Below are 20,772 nucleotides of genomic sequence, written 5' to 3'. Positions count from 1 at the left end.
TATAGGACTAAAAAGTGTGATTTTATTTTGTAGGGATTAAAAACAAAATTCTGAATATTTATAGGGCTCATTTACTTAATTAACCCTATATTATTTATGTGCTTCATTATGTATGACATATATTAGTTTTCCATGTGACAAGTGTGATTGTACTTTACTATGCTGACTTTCATATCGTTAGACTCTAATACATGGTTAATGTTTGATCGTTTAAAGGAACATATATGTTTGTATACCGTCAAAACTTAGCTAATATGTTCCACAATTCAGTGATAATACAGTCACTTTTAAGGATAAGAAAAAAATATATAAATTTTCAAGTTTAAGGGGCATTTAGCACATAAGTGCAAAACTTTAGGGGGATATTTGCAAAACGTCATGTTGACTAACAGAAAAATTTGACGGAGGCGATAAATTGATTAACATTATACAATTTCAGAGGGGTAATTGAAATTTTGTTAATTTCAAGGGATAATTGACGAAACTTACATTTTCAGAGGTAATTGACTATTTACTCAAAAAAAATATGGAAAGAGAATGTAACAAGTGGTGTTTTGTTGAAAAAAAAAAAGTGGTGTGGGTCCCAGCGGTAGAGAGAGAGTTAGAACTCAGAAGGATGAGACAGAATCAAAAGAAAATAGGAAATGATAAAATAATTAAAATATACAATGTAGAATGTCCATGATGGTCTATTATAATCTAACGGACCAGATCACTCACTCACCATGAGTGACCTAAGTCACTCTCCCACGCTAGCCTTCAAAAGATCATAGTTAAAGAGTTTAAAGATTTCATCTTTAGTGGTAACTCTTATCATGAATTGATTGTCATTGACAAATCCCGATTTCAAATGCATAACTTGCACAACAACCTCATCAGCCCCGAAGACAACTGTTGAAAGTGTCGTGTTGTTGTTACCTTGTGTCATTATATTCCAGACACAAGTCTTCATATAAATTCTCAAGGGATAACAGTAGAAAAAAGTTGACTCCATATTGAGAGTTGAGTGGAAGAAAAATAATTCTTGTCCCGATTATAGGAAGTTGTCAGATGGTTCTAGACTTCCTTCGCTGCCTTGGAATACCATTATGGAATACAGACTCAGCCTCAAGTCCCTTGATGGCCTAACGTAGAAGTAGGTGGAGGACATTAGAATGGTAAAAACCTGCAAATAGGTAACTATTAAAGCAACGAGCAACATGTAAAAATTTGCAACGAGCATAGTTTTTACTTGTTAGAATGAGATAGTTAGTTTAAAACATGTTTGCTTGTGTTTGTAGTTCTGATTTTGTGGTAAAGACTTGCAACAAACATTAGAATGAGATAGTTAGTTTAAAACACGTTTGCTTGTGTTTATTTATTTTCAAGTTTTTACCGGTTGCTCGTTGCTTTCATAGATCAAATAGAAGTTTTTACCTAAACGTAGAGTCATATACTAACTATCCCAATTCCCAACATCATATTGGTTTCGTGTTTTAAACTTTGAAGGGTCATTTTGATCTATGAAATTGTATTCAATAAAAAATGGATTCATAATTTGTTATTCACATGTATGAAGTATTAACTATTAACCAGTAGTTTATTTATTAGTCTTTGTCAAAAAAAAATTGTTTATGTATTAGAAGTTATTACTATTCACTTTATACTTGTTCCAAAAAAATAGATAATTTGAATTCAAAATCTATTATTATTATAATCAAATGATCAATCTAAAGTAGTAATTGAACCTCATACAATGATTCGTTCGATTATACTCCCTCCGTTCCTTTTTAATTGTCACTTTTAGAGAAAAATTTTGTTCCTATTTAACTGTCACTTTTAAAGTTCAATACAACATTAAATGTTGTTTTACCAATATTACCCTTAGATATTTATTGCGGAGAGAGAAACACATGCAATGAAATATTAAATTAATAAGGTCATTATAGTAAAAGTAAAAACAATTGTATCAAAAGTAGTAACTTTTATTGATTGTCTTGGTTTGTGTAAAAAGTGACAATTAAAAAGGAACGGAGGTAGTAACAAAGAGATAGATATGAAATGGAGAGGATCTCAACCCCCATAAGATAATAGTAACTTATTTTAGAGAATTTAATTATCTATTCATAAGTAATTAAATGGCATTTTTTTACAAAAATTTAAAGGCATATCAAAAACCCTTATATACCAGTAAAGAATAAGCTTATAGGAAAATTCCGCGTCATTGATTATTAAATTTTTTATCTTAACAATTGCATTTATATGGACAAGAATTAAAAGGCAATATTAAATTATACAAAGGAATGGCCAAGAATTAAAGTTGAGTATAAAATTCAACTCAAAGTTTTTTATAGGGGGTGTCCCACAATAAAACCTATGAGAGGACCTATAGACACACTAAAAAAAACTATTTATTACACTGTTCATGTCATTAAATATATATATTTTTAGCCTAAAAAAGTAAAAATAAGAAGATTTTTCTACTCAAGCCTAAAAATCCGGATTCTGCCACTCTGTAAAACCAAAAAAAATATATACACAGTAAAACCTAAAAACATAGACAAACAACTTGCAAGACTTTTGTCTTATTTGGTTTCATAATATATATATTGGTTCTCTTCGGTGAATTCCATCCCTTTTCGCATTTCCTTCCACTTCATTTGTAGATACCGGTCCTGCTCACATATGATTCATCCTTTTTCCTATTTCCTTCCACTCCACATATGTTTTCTTTTTCCCTTTCTCTGCAAAATATCAAAGGGAAATAATAAAAAAGCTAATTACAAAAGAGAAACATGGTATTCATTATTAAATTTCAATCATCCTTTTCATTTTTGCACCAAAATTTCAAGCAACATTTGAGTAGATTCAAAATTATATTATGCAAACTTATAATAAAATTCTCAGAATGACAATTGGCAGGAGAGAATTATTCAATGAGAGTAGACATATATGACACTCTAAGCTCACATAAAAGAGTTGTTGCTTCTTAAAAACAAATTTTTGGATTCAAAACCATATAATTACATTATGGGCTTAATACTTTGATAGTGAGCTCAAATTCTTAAACAAAGATATTGATTGAATGCATAAAGGTCAAAGGAATCAATCAATTTATATAAATTATTACCTTTGGAGAAACGTAGCAACGGACCTGCCACTTGCAGCATCTACATGAATCGGCGTATCCCATTCTATCTCCTTATTCGTAAGAAGTTTGTTGGGAAGCTTAACATCCTCAAACTCTCCGGTCAGCCTTGAATCCTAAATGGTTGCTGCAACACAAATGATGTTCTCATCTACCATTTCGACAGCTTGCAGTGGATCCATCATATAGTAATCCTGTGAGTTTCCTTTTTTAGCTCGACCTTAAAGTACCTGGCAAATTTTTAGGTAACATATGACACATCAATCACTTAAATCATTTTGAATTTTTATTCTACCATATGGCAGCAATGTGAGACACACAAAGTAAACAATCACTTTGTTCCCTAAATGTATGTGGCCGCGTCGCTGTAGTTCATGAATGTATCGATATTTCAAAAACATCCGAAGTGTGTCTTTTGTTAATAACTTTATTGTGGGTTAAATTGATTAACGAAAGAAACATTCAGGAACTATCATGGTTCAAATTGACAAACAGAAATACAAATGTGATGACCAAAACTGGCAAGCAAAAGACACATTTATATATGTTTTTGTAATTGTAATACATTAAGGGACTACGGTGAGTTGTGACAAAATAAAGATTATTGAGTCATGGCTTCATATGTGCAATAATAGTTAAATATCAAAATAAAGACAAGGGAATAAAATTATCGAGTCCTGTATGTAGTGGATGAGTGGGCTGGTCTTGATGCCTAAAGCAAGGGCTTGCCTGACCTTTTATTTAGGTTGGGCCTGCAACTGTATTTCATAACAACAACAATAGGAAGGAACTTTCTCTACCACAACATTTCTAATAAACCAAAGTCTACTTCTAATGGACATATTTTGTACAGAAATGTACTGCCGAAATGTACAAAATCTGCATTTTTTTCTGAATATGTTTATCTAAAGTCATGTTTGGAGTGGAAAAAGTTCATGTGTAACAAAATACAGAATATAACTACATAAACCTATTTATTATGATGTGAGCATGAAGTTAACACATATTAGAAGTTATTTCAAACTTTATAGCATTATTAACATAATTAAAGATCAACCTGCACATTAGCTTCAGTGACTATGTTGGGTTTATCATAAGGTTTACCTTCTGCTTTTCTAAGTCTTCCATTTCCTTTTAAAAGCTAGACCAGCTAACATGATTGCCTCTGATGATCCTACAGTTCCCACACCTACTTCAATTCCCACACCTACTGCAGTTTCCTCTTCACCAATATGATCATGGAATAGATGTTCTACTATATTTACACACCAGTTCTGCAGAATTGAACATATAAAATCAAAACACTCTATCAGCTTCAACTTTTAATGGAAATTGATCATAAAATGAATAACCTAAACTGCTTAGATGTTTCAATTATCTCAGTAAACTTTTTTCTTTTAAAAGATCGATATAGTGGACAAATCACAAATTCTCTTTGTTTTATCTTGGTTTTTGGGTGTCAAACATTGATTACGTTTGAACCTTTTAAACCGGTGATATCTTATTTTTTCTTGGGAAGGGAAAAAGTAAGCAAAACCCTTGAGAATCGAGGTCCGGGAGTTGTTTTCGCTATGGGAAGGTGTTAGGCACCCATAACGACTATAGTAACCTATAGGAACCGTCTTTAATTTCTACGCGCGCGCTTTATTTTTAAATGCTATTTTGAAATGCTTATTAAACCTAAGGATGTTCTAAGTGAAGAATTGGAGGGAGAAGAATGTGTTTGAATTTTTATTTTAGTTGAATTGAAGGAATTTTATTCCTTGCCTACGTACCCGATTAAGGGATCAAATCCACCGTAGTTCTCTCTCAAAAATGTTTTTGTTTTTGTTGGTTGATTTTAAGTTTGAAAATGGATTTTGGAAGAATAGAAAGAGGCCTCAAGGGCATGAGATTAGGAAATAGTGAGGTTGGATTAGTGAATTGCAAAAGAAGTCAAAGTTTGATTATTTTCATTGAAATTTGATTAAGAAAATGGAAAAGAAAGTACAATGGGATATTGGATCCCAAGGTTTATTTGGAAAAGGTTTGAGTGAAGTTGTTCACATTTGTTTGGAAAATTGGTTTTTTCTAAGTATGAATCCTAGGCATTCATCTAAACATACAATCCTAAACATACATCTAAACATGCATATTCTAGCTACTTAGTGGTGTGTGTGCATGTGTCGGTGCTTGTGTCGGTGTACATCATTAGAGTCCATTGTCCTTTACATCATACCCTAGATACATTCTATGGCCTCTTTGCCAAGAAATTAAAAGCATGAAAGAATATTACAAAATTTCCTAGGTGTTTACATTCTAACTTTTGGTACAAATTAAGTTGCAAGAAAGAAAATAGAGATGAAAATGGGATGCAATGATGATGCTTATGGTGAATGTGAAATATGAAAGGAAAATGGTTAGTAGCATAAGGCAAATATCAAAGAAGTGAAGTAAGAGAAATATTAGAATGTAAAAGGTAGAAAATAAGTGCAAACATGGCTAAAATTTGTTCATAGAATGCAAGAACCAAGTGGCCTATAATTCTCACATTCCAATTACATTTTAAAGGTTTAGAAACAAGTATTGGGATGGGAATAGAGGCTACATGATTTACTTGACATTTTAACACAAATTTGGAGCATATTTACATTATTTAACTACTTAATGACTTGTAAGCTAAGTAACCTACCAAAACTCACAATTATGCAACAAAATTAAACACAAACAGTAGCTACAACCCTATGAAGTCAAGTAGTATAGGTCACCAACATTCATTAAGCCATTTGGATTAAAATCAAGCAAAGATCCACTTATTTTTAGCACAAAATATGACAAAAATAGCAAGAAAATTGACACCTAATTTTTTTACCAATTTTATCATGTGAAAATTATCACAAAATACTACAAAAATATCAAGAAATCTACATGAATTTTTTAGGAATTTTTTCAAAGGTTTTTTGGACTAAAATGTGCAAGAAAATTATTAATTCTAACAAAAATAAAAGAAAAAATGCTTCAAATATTTTCCACAGGCTTTAGCACAAAAAAATACCACAAAAATGTTAAAGAAAATATCAAGAACACATGAAAAATGGTTTAGGAATTTTTTAAAGGATTTTAGGCAAGGCAGTGGTGTAAACAGCAAGATTCAGTGGTGCACATAGCAAGAAATAGGCAAAAACGAAGAATCTGTGAAGAAAAGATGTCCAGGCCCAAGGGAAATGGATCCTGGATCATCCAAATGCATCAGGTGCGTTGGATTGATCCAGGGAGCCAAAACCCTAGATCTAACGTCACAGCACGCAGGGGAACACAGTATGGGGATGCACGCGCGCACGTAGGATTAACGACATGGTATATAAGCCAAAACTCTTCACAAATCCTCATTCTTCTCTCACCTTTCTCTCTCTAAGCCGAATTCCCTCTCCTTCTCTCTCTAGACACTCTGCACATCAGTTTTCTGGGATGATATGAACATGATGAAGATTCCGGCGGACTGTTGAAGTTTCCGACGACGGTTACGGCTTCCGGCGACGGAGCCACCGCGTCGGAACTTTCAACAACATGTTTTTCAAAATCTTTTTACATCAGAAGGCTCGAAATCTTCTTCTCGTTCTTATTTCGTAAATGATTTCTCCAGAAACCTTATGTATAACCCTAGATCTATGGATTTATTCTCGGAAGTTTTGAAAGAGAGGATGAAAACAAAGAGAGAGAAGCAGGTTACCTGTGCTGATGCTTTGATCTTGGAGCAGTTTGTGGTATAACTGACTCGGTTTTGTTGAATCTGGTTCTCGTTGTACTCGAACTTCTCCTTCTTCGTATTCTCTGATCAATCTTTCTTCGACACCTCTTCTTCTCCTCTCTGCGTTCTCTTTCTGTGATCGTACAGGGATCCTGTGCTGGAATTGCAGAGAGCTACAATCCGATGATGAAAATTCAATTGAATTCTGAGGATTTTCGCAGACTTTTCGCAATCTCCGTGACTGAATGTATTTGTTTATGATGTGAACGTAACAATTTGATGATGAATTGGCGTTGGATCGATGCAATTTGATGTGTTGGAACAGTTAGGGTTTGAAGGTTGAAGATGAATCTTCAACCTTGTTCTTGAGGCTTTCTGAGTTTTTCTTGCGTTTGATCTGTGTTGGTGGTGGAGAGAGAATGCAGATTCTGTTTCTGATTTTTTGCTGAGTTGTTAGCTTCTGAATGGCACTGCAATGATTGGAGCCTTTTATAGGCTGCCAAGTGTAGCTTCTGGACCAATGGCTGACTGCCACGTGGCATAGCTTGTAACAAACTTTGACTGCCTTGTAACTGCTTTGACTTTGGGATTTTTCTGCAAAATATGACAAACAAAGGACCAATCTGCAAAAATACTTAAAAAAGGACAAAAAAGGACTATAACGCAAATATTAGAAAATTAGGACTAAAATTAAAATAAAATTGAATTAAAATTGGTAATTGGAAAATAACGTAAAGTGGAACGTCTAAAATTTGACAAAACGGACTAAAACGAACCAATGGCCTACATGAGGTACTTTAAAGTACCTCTCTGCCGAAATTTTGTGTGAAATGACCAAAATGCCCCTAGGGCTAAAAACGACTAAAAATGACTCAGATGCAAATTAAAATGGATTTTTAACAAGGAACTGAATCAAAGACTCATACAAGTAAAATTAAAAGACTCAGAGACAATTTTAAGGGTTTAAACAGTGACTTGACACTTGAAATGACCAAAATGGCCCTAGGGGCAAAACTGACTAAAAAAATGACTTTAAATGCAAATTTTGGAATGGATTTTGACATAGAATGAAACAAAGACTTATTCAACCTATTTGAAAGGACTTAAACAAATCTTAGGAGACTGAAAGAAATCTTGACATAGGAAATGACTAAAATGCCCCTAGGGGCTAAATTGACTAAAAAATGATCCAACTGATATTTTTTGAAATGAATTTTGCCACGAAATTGAAACAAGGACCTATACAAACCAAATTAAAAGACTTAAACAATTTTCAAAGATCAAAATGAGTTAAATGCAGGAAATGACTAAAATACCCTTTTACATAAATTTTGCAAATAATATTGAAATAAAATGCAGAGAAAGATGCAATTGATCAGAGACATATCAAATGACTTATAATGCAAGAAAAGAAAAATTGACTAGTATTTTTAGGTCCAAAATTAGGGTATAACAGCTGCCCCTATTTAAGTTTCTTTGTCCGGAGAGTCAAGAGACGAAGTCTTAGAGTTGACGGGACGAAGATACTTAAATATTGACATTTGCACTGTTTTTGGACATAAAAATACGTTTTCAGAGTTTCAAAATTATGAATGTCATGCAGTACTTTAGTTATGAATGCAAGACAAACAACTGGGGTCTATGGAACCTGTGATGTCACTGAGGATTCAGGTGGACATTGACAGGGTAGACAAACCAGGGATAGAAAATAAGGTACAAGCTGTTCTTTGGGTCGAACTAGTCACTTGACCAAGGAATACAAAACAAAAGATAGGTGCAAGCTGTTCGTGGAATTGAACTTGGCACTTGACCGGAAACATAGCCATATAGACAGATACGAGCTGTTCTTTGGATCGAACCTGACACTTGGTTGAAGATACAAACAGATAGGCAGACACAAACTGTTCTTTTGGATTGAACTGGCTGTTTGGCTGGAGACATAGACAAAAGGGTTGATACAAGCTGTTTCTTTGGATCGAACTTGCTTGTTGGATTATCACCACATCATGTGGGAAAGTGCAGACTGTTCTCTTAGATCGAACTTGTCGTTTGACTGATAACAAAGCGTAAGCTAGGTACCAACTGTTCTTCAGATTGAACTTGCCGTCTGACTGATAACGAAGCATGATCTGGGTACAAACTGTTCTATCGAACTTGCCGTTTGACCGATAACAGAGTATAAGCTGGGTACAAACTGTTCTGCAAATCGAACTTGCCGTTTGTCCGGAAGCATAGGTATACAAGCAGGTACAAGTGGTTCTTTTTTGGATTGAACCTGGCACTTGACCAGTAACAAGATACAAATTGAGAGTCTAGCTTAACAAGATACCAATTGAGGGTAAATTGTTATTGACTTGATTTGGAAATAGACATGACCATTTTTGTTGGCCCAAGAGTAAATTGACATTGATTTGGATTGAATTGAAAGTTGAAATTGACATTGAAAGTTGAGATTGAAAGTTGAGATTGGAAATTGGAATTGGATTGAGACATAGACATTGACATTGGATTGGAGAATTGCAATTGTCATTGAAATTGGATTGAAATTGGATTGAAAATTGACATTGACATTGGATATTGACATTGACATTGAAATTGCCATTTGACATTGACATTGAAATTGGATTGAAATTGGAATTTGACATTGAAATTGGATTGAAATTGGAATTTGACATTGAAATTGGATTGAAATTGGAATTTGACATTGAAATTGACATTGGAATTGGAGATTGGCATTGGAATTGGAATTAGAGATTAGCATTGGAATTGGAATTGGAGATTGACATTGACACTGTCACTGGATGTCAACATTGGAATTGGAGATTGACATTGACATTGCCATTGGATGTCAACATTGGAATTGGAGATTGACATTGACATTGTCATTGGATGTCAACATTGAACTTGTTATTGGAGTTGAGATTGCTTCGAATTCGACATTTGACATGGTTTGGAATTGAGATTGGAAGGTTGAGATTGCATCGAATTTGACAATTGACATTGAGTTGAATCTGATAGTTTGACATTGAAATTGAGATTGGAATTGACATTGGAGATTGGAAATTGCTTCGAATTTGACATTTGAAGTTGAAATTGAGATTGGAAATTGCTTCGAATTTGACAGTTGACATGATTTGGAATTGAAGTTGTCATTGGAATTTGGAATTGAAATTGGTTTGAATTTGGGGATTGACAGTTGGATATGCAACATGTATGTATGGTATAGCAAGATTATTGGATGTATGAGCACATAAAATGCATGATTATGCATGTATGAATGCTTGGAATGCATGATTGATTTGCAACTTGACAGAGAAGTTTCACAAAGGCAGACGAAACATCGGAAGATTGGGCACGTAGTGGCTCGTGCTGCGACATATTCACAGGGGAAAACCTCTTTGGAGAGACCGTCGTTGAGAGACGTATTGAATCCATGGCTGAGGGCAATAAACTTGTAGAGGAGGGACCCTTGGAAGGTTCTTGGATACAGGTCGCCGTTGCTAGGCGTGTCAGTGCTGGGTAAACATTGGATGTTCGCATCTGTGGTCAATGCTTTTCAATTTTCATTCTTTCAAACCCCACTCTTGCCTGAACCGCCCTTTCGGGTTTTCGATTCACCGGGGAATAGATCCTTTTCATTGCCCCATTTTTGCCTGAATTGCCTTCATAGGTTGTCAATCAGCGGGGTGCTCATTTTTGCCTAAGCCGCCCTTTCGGGTTTTCAACTTAGCGAGCTTTTCTTTCAATTTTTTTCATTTTCATTCTGTTTTTTCATTCTTGCCATTGACCATAGATCATCTTGGGGAGTAACCTGCTTGTAACAAGTATTGAAATAGACATTGATATTCACTCATTCATGCATGTTTCATTGAAATGTACCCTATTGCTCAGGTTTGCTTTCAAAATAGACAGGAAAAGATTTTTCAATTTTCAAAGATGTTTGCTTCAGACATTGTCATTATCAAATAGAAGGAAAATGTTTTGTATATAGCATTGAAAGTGGAAAGAAAAATAGAGTTTCAAACAATAGAAAGGCTCAAATTGATGTAGAAGAGTGAAAGTCAGCCAAAGGCATGACTTCACGGATTTACAAAGCTTGGAACATGGTAATTTTATTGGTTGGTGATACATTGAACACGATGACCGCTACATTTCATAGAAATTTTGAATTCACAGGTACAGAAGCCTCTGATGAAGAATGATCATTGACAGTTGTAGATGCCCCAAGGGGTGATGGTGATTTGCCAGATATAGTTACTTGTCTTTTATTGTCAACCTCATTTTTGCATGAACCGCCCTTTCGGGTTTTCGGCTCATCGAGGCGCTCATTCTTGCCTGAGTTGCGTACAATCTCAGCGAGCTTTTTCATATTCATTTTTTTTTGTCCCTAACTTTTGCCTGGATCGCCCTTTCGGGTTTTCGATCCACCGGGAAGCGCATTTTTGCCTAGGCCGCCCTTTCGGGTTTTCGACCTACCACGCTGTTCTTTTCTTTTTAGACAAAGTATTTCTTGACTATATCGGCATTAACAGGATTTGGAAGCTCAACACCATCCATGTGTGTAAGAATCAAAGCACCACCAGAGAAAGCCTTCTTGACGACATAAGGACCTTCATAGTTAGGTGTCCACTTGCCCCTTGGGTCGGGTTGCTGACTTATTCTTCTTTTCAATACAAGTTCTCCTTCCTTGAATTCTCGAGGTCGGACTTTCTTGTCAAAAGCATTCTTCATTCGCACTTGATACAACTGTCCATGAGCCATAGCATCCATACGTTTCTCTTCAATCAGATTCAATTGATCATACCGACTTTGACACCATTCAGCCTCAGTTAACTTTGCTTCCATGATTACTCGAAGAGATGGAATCTCCACTTCCAGAGGGAGAACTGCTTCCATACCATATACAAGAGAGAAAGGGGTTGCCCCGGTTGAACTGCGTACTGTAGTACGGTAACCATGCAAGGCAAATGGTAGCATTTCATGCCAGTCTTTGTAAGTAGTGACCATCTTCTGAACAATCTTCTTGATGTTCTTGTTAGCGGCCTCAACTGCACCATTCATCTGAGGTCTATAAGGAGAAGAGTTGCGATGTTCAATTTTGAATTCTTCACATAAAGCTCGCATCATACTATTGTTCAGATTGGAACCATTGTCAGTGATGATCTTGTTGGGAACACCGTATCGACAGATGATGTTATTCTTGATAAACTTGACAACCACTTGCTTGGTCACATTTGCATAGGAGGCAGCTTCAACCCACTTGGTGAAGTAGTCAATTGCCACTAGAATGAAACGATGTCCATTGGAAGCCTTTGGTTCGATTCTTCCGATCATGTCAATGCCCCACATAGAGAAAGGCCATGGGGAAGAGATAACATTGAGAGCATGTGGAGGCACATGAATCTTGTCGACATAAATTTGACACTTGTGGCATCTTTTGGCATGTTTGTGGCAATCACGTTCCATAGTTATCCAGTAATAGCCGGCTCTTAACAGCTTTCTTGACATAGTGTGACCCGAAGCGTGGGTCCCAAAAGTACCATCATGTACATCATGCATCAACTTCTCAGCTTCTTGTTTGTCAACACATCTCAACAAGACCATGTCATAGTTCCTCTTGTATAGGATTTCTCCGTCCAGAAGGAACCTGCTAGCCCATCGTCTCAAAGTCTTTTTATCCCTATTGGAAGCACCAGGTGGATATTCACGATTCTGCAAGAATTGTTTGATGTTGTAATACCAAGGCTTTTTGTCATTCACATCTCTATCCACTTGATCTGGCATATTTTCAATAGTGAACACATGAGCGGGTCTATCAAGACGCTGTACTTTGATTACAGGCACATCATTCCAGTGATTGACACGAAACATGGAAGACAGAGTAGCAAGAGCATCAGCCATCTGGTTTTCATCCCGAGGGATGTGGTGCAGTTCAACCTTGGTAAAGTATGTCAATAGACGTCTTGCATAGTCACGGTAAGGGATCAGCTTCTCATGATGAGTCTCCCATTCACCCTTTATCTGATTGATAACAAGTGCAGAATCTCCATAGATGTCAAGGTGCTTAATTCTCAGGTCAAGGGCTTCTTCAATGCCCAAGATGCATGCTTCATACTCAGCTATGTTGTTTGTGCATTCGAAAGTTATCCGAGCGGTGAAAGGAATGTGGTGCCCCTGCGGAGTTACAATGATGGCTCCAATTCCTTTACCATAAGCATTAACAGCACCATCAAACACCAATCCCCACTTGCTATTGGGATCTGGCCCTTCATTGATCAGTGGCTCTTCACAGTCTTTTGCTTTCAGATACATAATCTCTTCATCAGGGAAATCAAACTTAATTGGCTGATAATCATCAAGAGGTTGACAAGCAAGGTGCTCAGCAAGGACGCTTCCTTTGATTGCTTTCTGAGCTTTGTACACAATATCATATTCAGACAACAACATTTGCCAACGCGCAATCTTTCCAGTAACAGCAGGCTTTTCAAAGATGTACTTGATTGGATCCATTCGGGATATCAACCAAGTTGTATGATTCACCATATAATGACGCAGGCGTTTGGCAGCCCTGGCTAAAGCACAACATGTCTTTTCAAGCATCGTATACCGAGTCTCACAGTCGGTGAACTTCTTGCTCAGATAGTAGATAGCATGCTCTTTCTTACCAGTCTCATCTTGCTGACCGAGAACACAGCCCACTGAATCATCTAACACTGACAGATACATAATCAAAGGCCTTCCTTCCACTGGCGGGACAAGGATAGGTGGCTCCAACAGGTATTCTTTAATGCTATCAAAAGCTGCTTGGCATTCATCATTCCATACAACAGACTGATTCTTTCTGAGCAATTTGAAAATTGGACCACAAGTAGTAGTCATGTGAGATATGAATCTTGAAATGTAGTTTAGACGTCCGAGGAAACCTCTGACTTGCTTCTCAGTTTGAGGGGCCGGCATCTCTCTGATGGCTCGGACTTTGTCAGGATCAACTTCAATGCCTCTTTGACTGACAATGAAGCCTAGCAACCTTCCAGATCTTACACCAAATGTGCACTTGTTGGGATTCAACCGCAGCTTGTACTTTCTCAATCTTTCAAACATCTTTTTCAAATACACGACATGCTGCTCTTCATCACTTGACTTCACAATCATATCATCAACATACACTTCAATCTCTTTGTGAATCATATCATGAAACAGAGTCGTCATACCTCTTTGATAGGTAGCACCAGCATTTATCAAGCCAAACGGCATTACTTTATAACAGAACGTTCCCCACGGAGTGATGAAGGACGTCTTTTCTCTGTCTTCAGGAGACATTCGTATCTGATTATAACCAGAGAAACCATCCATGAAGGAGAACACTTTGGATTGAGCAGTACTGTCAACAAGCACATCAATATGAGGCAATGGGAAGTTATCTTTCGGACTGGCTTTATTCAGATCTCTGTAATCAACACACATTCGAACTTTCCCATCTTTCTTTGGTACTGGTACGATGTTGGCAATCCACTCAGGGTATTCAGCTGTCATGAGGAAACCCGCATCAATTTGCTTCTGTACCTCAGCCTTGATCTTAAGAGCCATGTCTGGACGAGACCTTCTCAATTTCTGTTTGACAGGAGGACATTCAGGTCTTGTCGGTATCCGATGTTCCACAATCTTGGGATCTAGACCCGGCATATCTTCATAGGACCATGCAAAGACATCTGGATAATCATGGAGAAGCTGAATAATCTTCCTTTTCACTTCTGGCTCAAGTGCAGCACCAATCTTGATCTCTCGCTTGTTTTCCTCAGTACCCAGGTTGATAAGCTCAATCTCTTCCTGGTGAGGCTGAATGGCTCTTCTTTCTTGCTCAAGCAGTCGAGTGATCTCATACGGTACCTCTTCATAATCATCATCCTCATCTTCAGCTTCATACACAGGGAATTCAAAATTTGGAGGAACCATAGGGTCACTGTGTTCAACGGGTTTATTATGGTTCAATCTGCATAATATGATTGGGATGATTTTTAGAAAAATGTTTTTCTATGCAGATTTTTGAAATTAATAAGAAAAATACAGATGTTTTGGTTTTTTCTGGCATTACCATTATTTCCAAGAAAAAGGCACTAAAAAGTAAAAAACAAAGAGTCGTGAGAAAGACGACAACTTTTTATTGATTAACGGCAATGCCGAAACAAACACGCCCTTACAAAGATATCACTTTCGCCTTGGGCAGAGCGAAAGGATTGTTATTTTGAAAACAGAAAACATGAGCAACAAAACACATTACATGGAAGCATGCATGACTAAAGGAACATCAATGGCTTCCCAATTTCTCACAGTGCCTCCTGGTATAACAAATGTAGGCACGTGACCACTTTCAGCAGCATCTTCAGCAATAGCGTTGATGAACCCAGCACTGTAAAAAGTTCCCTTTGAAACAGCAGATGTCGGGGAGAATCCAAGGCCTTCTTTACGTTTGTTTTCCAAGATCTGAATCACCTTGCCCCAGCCGGCAGCTTGCCCTGCTTGAACAGCCTTCTGGGCATCTTTCAGTGAGGCCATGCTAGCACCAGCCCTCCGGGGTTCTGCACCCTCGACAGTCAAGCCTTGAAACGACGTTCCTTCCGCGGACCCTGCTTCAACACAAGAGAATGATGATATTTGGCTAACCAGAAATGCCTCCTCACCATATACAGTGACAACCTTACCATTCTTCATGAACTTGAGCTTCTGATGCAAAGTGGAAGTTACTGCTCCAGCGTCATGGATCCATGGTCTTCCGAGGAGACAGCTGTAAGAGGCATTGATATCCATGACTTGGAAAGTTATTTGAAATGTCTCGGGACCGACGGTGATTGGCAAGTCTACTTCCCCAAGAACATCCTTGCGGGATCCATCGAAAGCTTTAACCAGATAACTGCTACCCCTCAGAGAAATTCCATGATGGCTCAATTGCCTTAGTGTGGACTCAGGCATTACATTCAATGATGATCCAGTGTCTACCAACACATTGGATATCATGTCAGATCCACAATGTACTGAGATATGTAGAGCCAAGTTGTGGCGTTTCCCTGCTTCGGGGAGCTCATCGTCACCAAACCCCAAGTTGTTGCAGGCAGTAATATTGCTCACTATCCCATCAAATTGATCTACAGAGACTTCGTGGTTAACATAAGCTTGCTCCAGTATCTTCATTAACACTTTCCTGTGAGCCTCTGAGCTCATGAGCAGAGACAAGATGGATATCTTTGATGGGGTTTGTAGCAGCTGGTCAACAATCTTATAGTCACTTTTCTTGATAAGCCTCAGGATTTCGTCCAGATTGGACTCTTCAATAGATTGGCCTGCTGGACCGGTGTTCTTGTCAACAGGAGGAGCGACCGGTGGAATCACCGTAGCAATGGGTGTGACCACCTGCCTTTGGAACAAGGGTGGACGGACTTTTCCACTTCTCAGAGTTGTAATTTCACCGGCAACATTATCAACTGTGGCTGGGGATACCAGAGGTACTTCCACCCCATTTTCAACCATGGTTGCATTGTATTTGTAGGGAATTGCTTTGGTAGAGGTATAAGATACAGGACCAGGTAGCCTGATCACCAGAGGCTCAACATTCTTTGCACTTTCAACAGGAGAATCATGGAACACTGGTACAATCACACATACATCACTGGCAATCAAGTACTTGTCATCCATCAGGCTCTGGATATCACTTTGCACAACACAACAGCCCATAGAATTCTGCAGACATTCTGAACAAGAATCATGATCATGATTGAACAGAGAAGCCTGGCAAAGTTTGACATGTAATGGCACCAAGGGAGTAACGACATTGCGGACATCCAACCTGGGATCCTCTTGATGGACAGGAACCCTTTCAAAGGCCTCAATCATATTGACAGCAGCATGGTTTGGAAGCGGGTTGTCAAGGACATGGGGAACACTGTTCTCAAAAGTCAAACGTCCCTTTTCTATCAGATCTTTCACAATATATTTCAGAGCAAAGCAACCTTCGACATCATGGCCTTGAGCACCCTGATGGAATTCACATGTTAGGTCCTGACGGAACCTGGGAGGCAATGGATTAGGCGGAGGCTTGCCTGGTCTAGTGACACAGTGTCCCTTGGCCAGTAGAGTTGGGAGCAGTTCACCATACGACATTGGTATTGGTGGAAAAGAAGGCTTAGGTCGGGGACCCTGTTGTTGCTGTCGTTGCTGTTGAGCAGGAGGCTGTTGTTGTGTTTGCTGAGGGATAGCATTGACGGGCATTGGTGGTTGACCCGGTGGTAGAGGATATTGCTGATAGAATGGTGGGAAGAAAGGATGTTGAGAGTATTGCATGTAGTGATAAGGCAGGGGTAATTGTGTAGCAGCTGCAGATGGGTTACCAGACACCATCCCTACGTCAGATTCTTTTCTCTTGTGATGACCGTTACCGTACTTCTTTGGTGCACTGTTTGATGATTCACCTTTCTCAAGGACAATAATACCATCTCGGACAGCCTCTTCAAGACGCGTTCCCATTGTAACCATATCAGAGAAGTTGTTTGGGGCAGAGACTATCATTCTCTCCTTGTATTCCTTCTTCAGAGTCTTCAGGAATGTCTGTGTTAACTCTTCCTCATCAAGTCGAGGAGAAACACGGGCAGCTGCCCCTCTCCACCTCTGAGCATATTCTCGGAAGGTTTCATCTGATTTCTGAGATAGGGCTTTAAGAGAGTCCCTATTTGGCCTTAGACGGGTATTGAATTCATATTGACCTTCGAAAGCAGCAGCGAGTTCCTCAAAAGTATGGATGTTATCTTTGCTCAGACTAGTGTACCAATCTGCTGCATCATCTGTCAAGCTACTCTGGAAGCAGTGGATCATCAGTGCGTCATTGTCGGCATAGTTAGCCATCTTTCTGACATACCGGATAACATGGTTATGTGGGCAAGAAGTCCCATTGTACTTGTCAAATTCTGGTTCTTTGAATTTCTTAGGAACCTCGAATCGGGATACCAAGCATAGATCACGGGCTTTAGTAGGAGCTCCATTGTTTCCTCGGCTAGCCTTGACCTCACGGAGTTCTCCAGCCAACTCCCTCAACTGTTTCTTCATAGCTTCCATTGCAGGATCTTGTCCACGCGGAGTATCAACATCAATCACCTGTTGCACAGTGTGTACAATAGGGTCGGTAACAACGGTAGTCACCTGAGGCATAGCAGTAGACACAGGAATCTGTCCTTGACCAGCAAAACCAGAGACACCAGCAGCAGTATTAGGAGAATAGAATGGTGGGAGTCCATAAGGACGGCCGTTGGGCATAACAAAACGAGCATCAGTAGCCACAGTAGATAGCGGGATAGAGGGAATCACCTCAGCAGTAACTGGAATAGAAGTGGCTGGTTGTTCCTGTGCAGCCATCATGGTGGACATAGCGTCATGAGCCTTAGCCAGATCTTCTTTCATAGCAGCCAGTTCGGCACGGAGCTGAGCATTCTCTTCTTCAAAGTTAGCCATTATCCTTCTCTTGTGAAATCTTGTTTGATGAATTCTATCTGGTTGGTAGACTTTGCGAACACGAGCCACTTTTCAGACTGCGGCGGACAAAACCAGGAGGCAATGAGCACGAGAGAAGTTTTTTGTAGCCAATGAATGCATATGATGCATGAAATGTGTTAATGCATATGCAAAAAAAAAAGACTCTTTTTAGGTTATCGAAGGGTTTTAGACAAATTATGAACTCGTAAACATTACTAAACAACCAACATATAGTTTTACAAGACAATTTCAACATAAGCAAATGGAAATAACAACAGAAAATGGCAATCCTCAAGCATAGGAAGTGGAATCATCGTCCTCAGAGTCGGACTCATAGCTGCAGTATCGTGCATAGAAGTCACGGGCCCCCCTAGCTCTCTTGGAGTCCCTCATAAGCATCCTATCTTTCTCTTCAATCTCTCTCTTAGCCTTAGCTAACTCTTTCTTCAGTGTCAAGACCTCATGAGTCTGCTGCTCACCCTTTCCATCCAAAGTCATGATCAAGTTCTCAGCCTCATAGTATCTAGCCCTCCACTGATGCTTCTCCCGACTCTCCATAGCTAGATGCTCCTGATACATCTCTTGGGTAGGTGGGAGTAGAGGCAAAGGCATGGTAGGAACAGTTGCAGACACATATCTCATAGAGGGGTAAGGCGTACCAGCCTCCTCAGCTCGGCTTATCACCCACTGTGTATAGGCCTCATGAGCGATACCGGACCTCACACCCATATGCTTCACCTCTTTCTTCCGAAGCTTGGTCCAAGCTTGCATGAAATCTTCTCTAATTCCGGTGGGAGCATTGGAGTAGTGAAAGAAGTAAGGAGCTGTAGCAAGATTGATGGGTTTATCTTTCATCGGGAAACCAAATTGTCGCAAAGCAAGCTCCGGGTTATAGTTGATTCCACCCCGGGTACCAAGAAGAGGTACATTAAGAAACTTTCCACCACCGAAGATGATTTCCTTGACCCTAGAAGCGGGAGTGAGCCAAACCACTTCATTAGGAGTGAGAGCCATAATCCTTTGTGAAATAGACCAATTCCTCGGATTGTCGTGGAAAGACTGCGGAAGGTGCGAAATAAACCACCTATAGAGGAGAGGCACACAACAAAGAATGTATCCACGACCCTTGCTGGAACGATCGTGAATAGCATGGTATGTGTCAGCTAGTAAAGTAGGAACCGAATTCTTGGAGTGGAAGATCATAATAGCATTCATGTCCACGAAGCCATCAAGATTCGGAAAGAGAATAAGCCCATAGATGAGAAGTGCAAGAATAGCCTCAAGAGTGTCCTGACAAGTGGTATTGAGGTTGGCTTTCCCAAGAAGATACTCTGAAGTGAACCCTCGGATATGTGCCTTAGTGACAAGATTCTTGGAGACATCGGTGGTTTTGAGATAGAGATCCTTAGCAATAACCAATGGAGGAAGAGGATCTTCAGGTCCTGAGAAAGGTATCCCCTTAGCAATAGATAAACCCATCAAGGAAGAATAAGCCTCTAGAGTAGGCACCAACTGAAAGTCTGGAAAAGTGAAGCACCGATACCCCGGATCATAGAATTGCACCAGAGTGTGCACAAGCTTCTCATCCACATTAGTATGGAGAATAGGAAGTAAAGTCCCATAACGGCGTCGGAAACCAGTCGGATCCTCAATCTTGAGTGCCAAATCCCTCAAACTAGCCAAATCCACTTCCTTGAACTTGTAGGATTTAGTCATCTTCATGCCTACAATGTTTACAAATTCAACTTGTCTAAGCCCTTCGATAACAATGCATGACAAAAGGTTTATGCATGTATGCATGTATGCATGAATGCATGATTATGTTCAAATTCGAAGAAAACATGGTGGGTTGAAGTTCAAAGTTGAGGAGTCATGGGTGGACACGGTGTCCGGTGAATCTAAGGCTTTAGGATAATAGTAACCGGGTTCTAAAAGGTTCCCAAGTTGCAACCTCTCCGACGTATCTCATGGTGTCACGAGACAACTCTCGCTCCATGATTATACGTGGAAGATCTAACTTGAGTGTAGTATCGCGTGACGACTAAAACTCGAGACGACACTCGGTTTAGCCTCCGCACTACGTCCTAGAAAATGGCCATGGATGGGTTTGGTTATCTACGGTTCACAGCGTCATAGAACAATTAGAAGCAAAGTGCCTAAACGCGACAACCCGCGCCGACAACATCACCTCCAAAGTGCCTCAGCTATGTGGGATTGATCGCATAATCCAAAACACGAGGCAACCCCCGGAATGAATTGTCGATTATATCCCTCCTAAATCCTAAGTTCACTCAGCCCGGGTGCAGGACTTTTGATATTCTCACCCCACACGTTTGCAAGAAGTTAAACATTTATTCACATAGGAAAGCAAGTAAAAGAAGCAAGTAAAAATACAAGCGCAAAC

General features: G+C 39.0%; 1 long non-coding RNA gene across 1 annotated transcript in view; it reads right to left on the bottom strand.

Annotated features, from left to right (window-relative positions):
- Window positions 1-2,283: 2,283 nt before the first annotated feature.
- LOC146909324 (uncharacterized) overlaps window positions 2,284-20,772 on the bottom strand; it is a 99,437-nt gene continuing 80,948 nt past the window's right edge. The window contains exons 2-4 of the long non-coding RNA XR_015019793.1: window positions 4,232-4,401; window positions 3,110-3,357; window positions 2,284-2,723 (exon numbers count right to left, since the gene is read on the bottom strand). This is a non-coding gene — a long non-coding RNA (uncharacterized LOC146909324). The remainder of the gene's footprint in view (window positions 2,724-3,109; window positions 3,358-4,231; window positions 4,402-20,772) is intronic.

This window comes from Medicago sativa, chromosome 7 (assembly GCF_051527215.1).
Source record: "Medicago sativa cultivar Bolivia chromosome 7, Bolivia_mono, whole genome shotgun sequence".
Taxonomy (NCBI): Eukaryota; Viridiplantae; Streptophyta; class Magnoliopsida; order Fabales; family Fabaceae; genus Medicago; species Medicago sativa.
The sequence above is the reverse complement of the archived record's forward strand: the minus strand, read 5'-3'. Positions and strand labels throughout refer to the sequence as shown.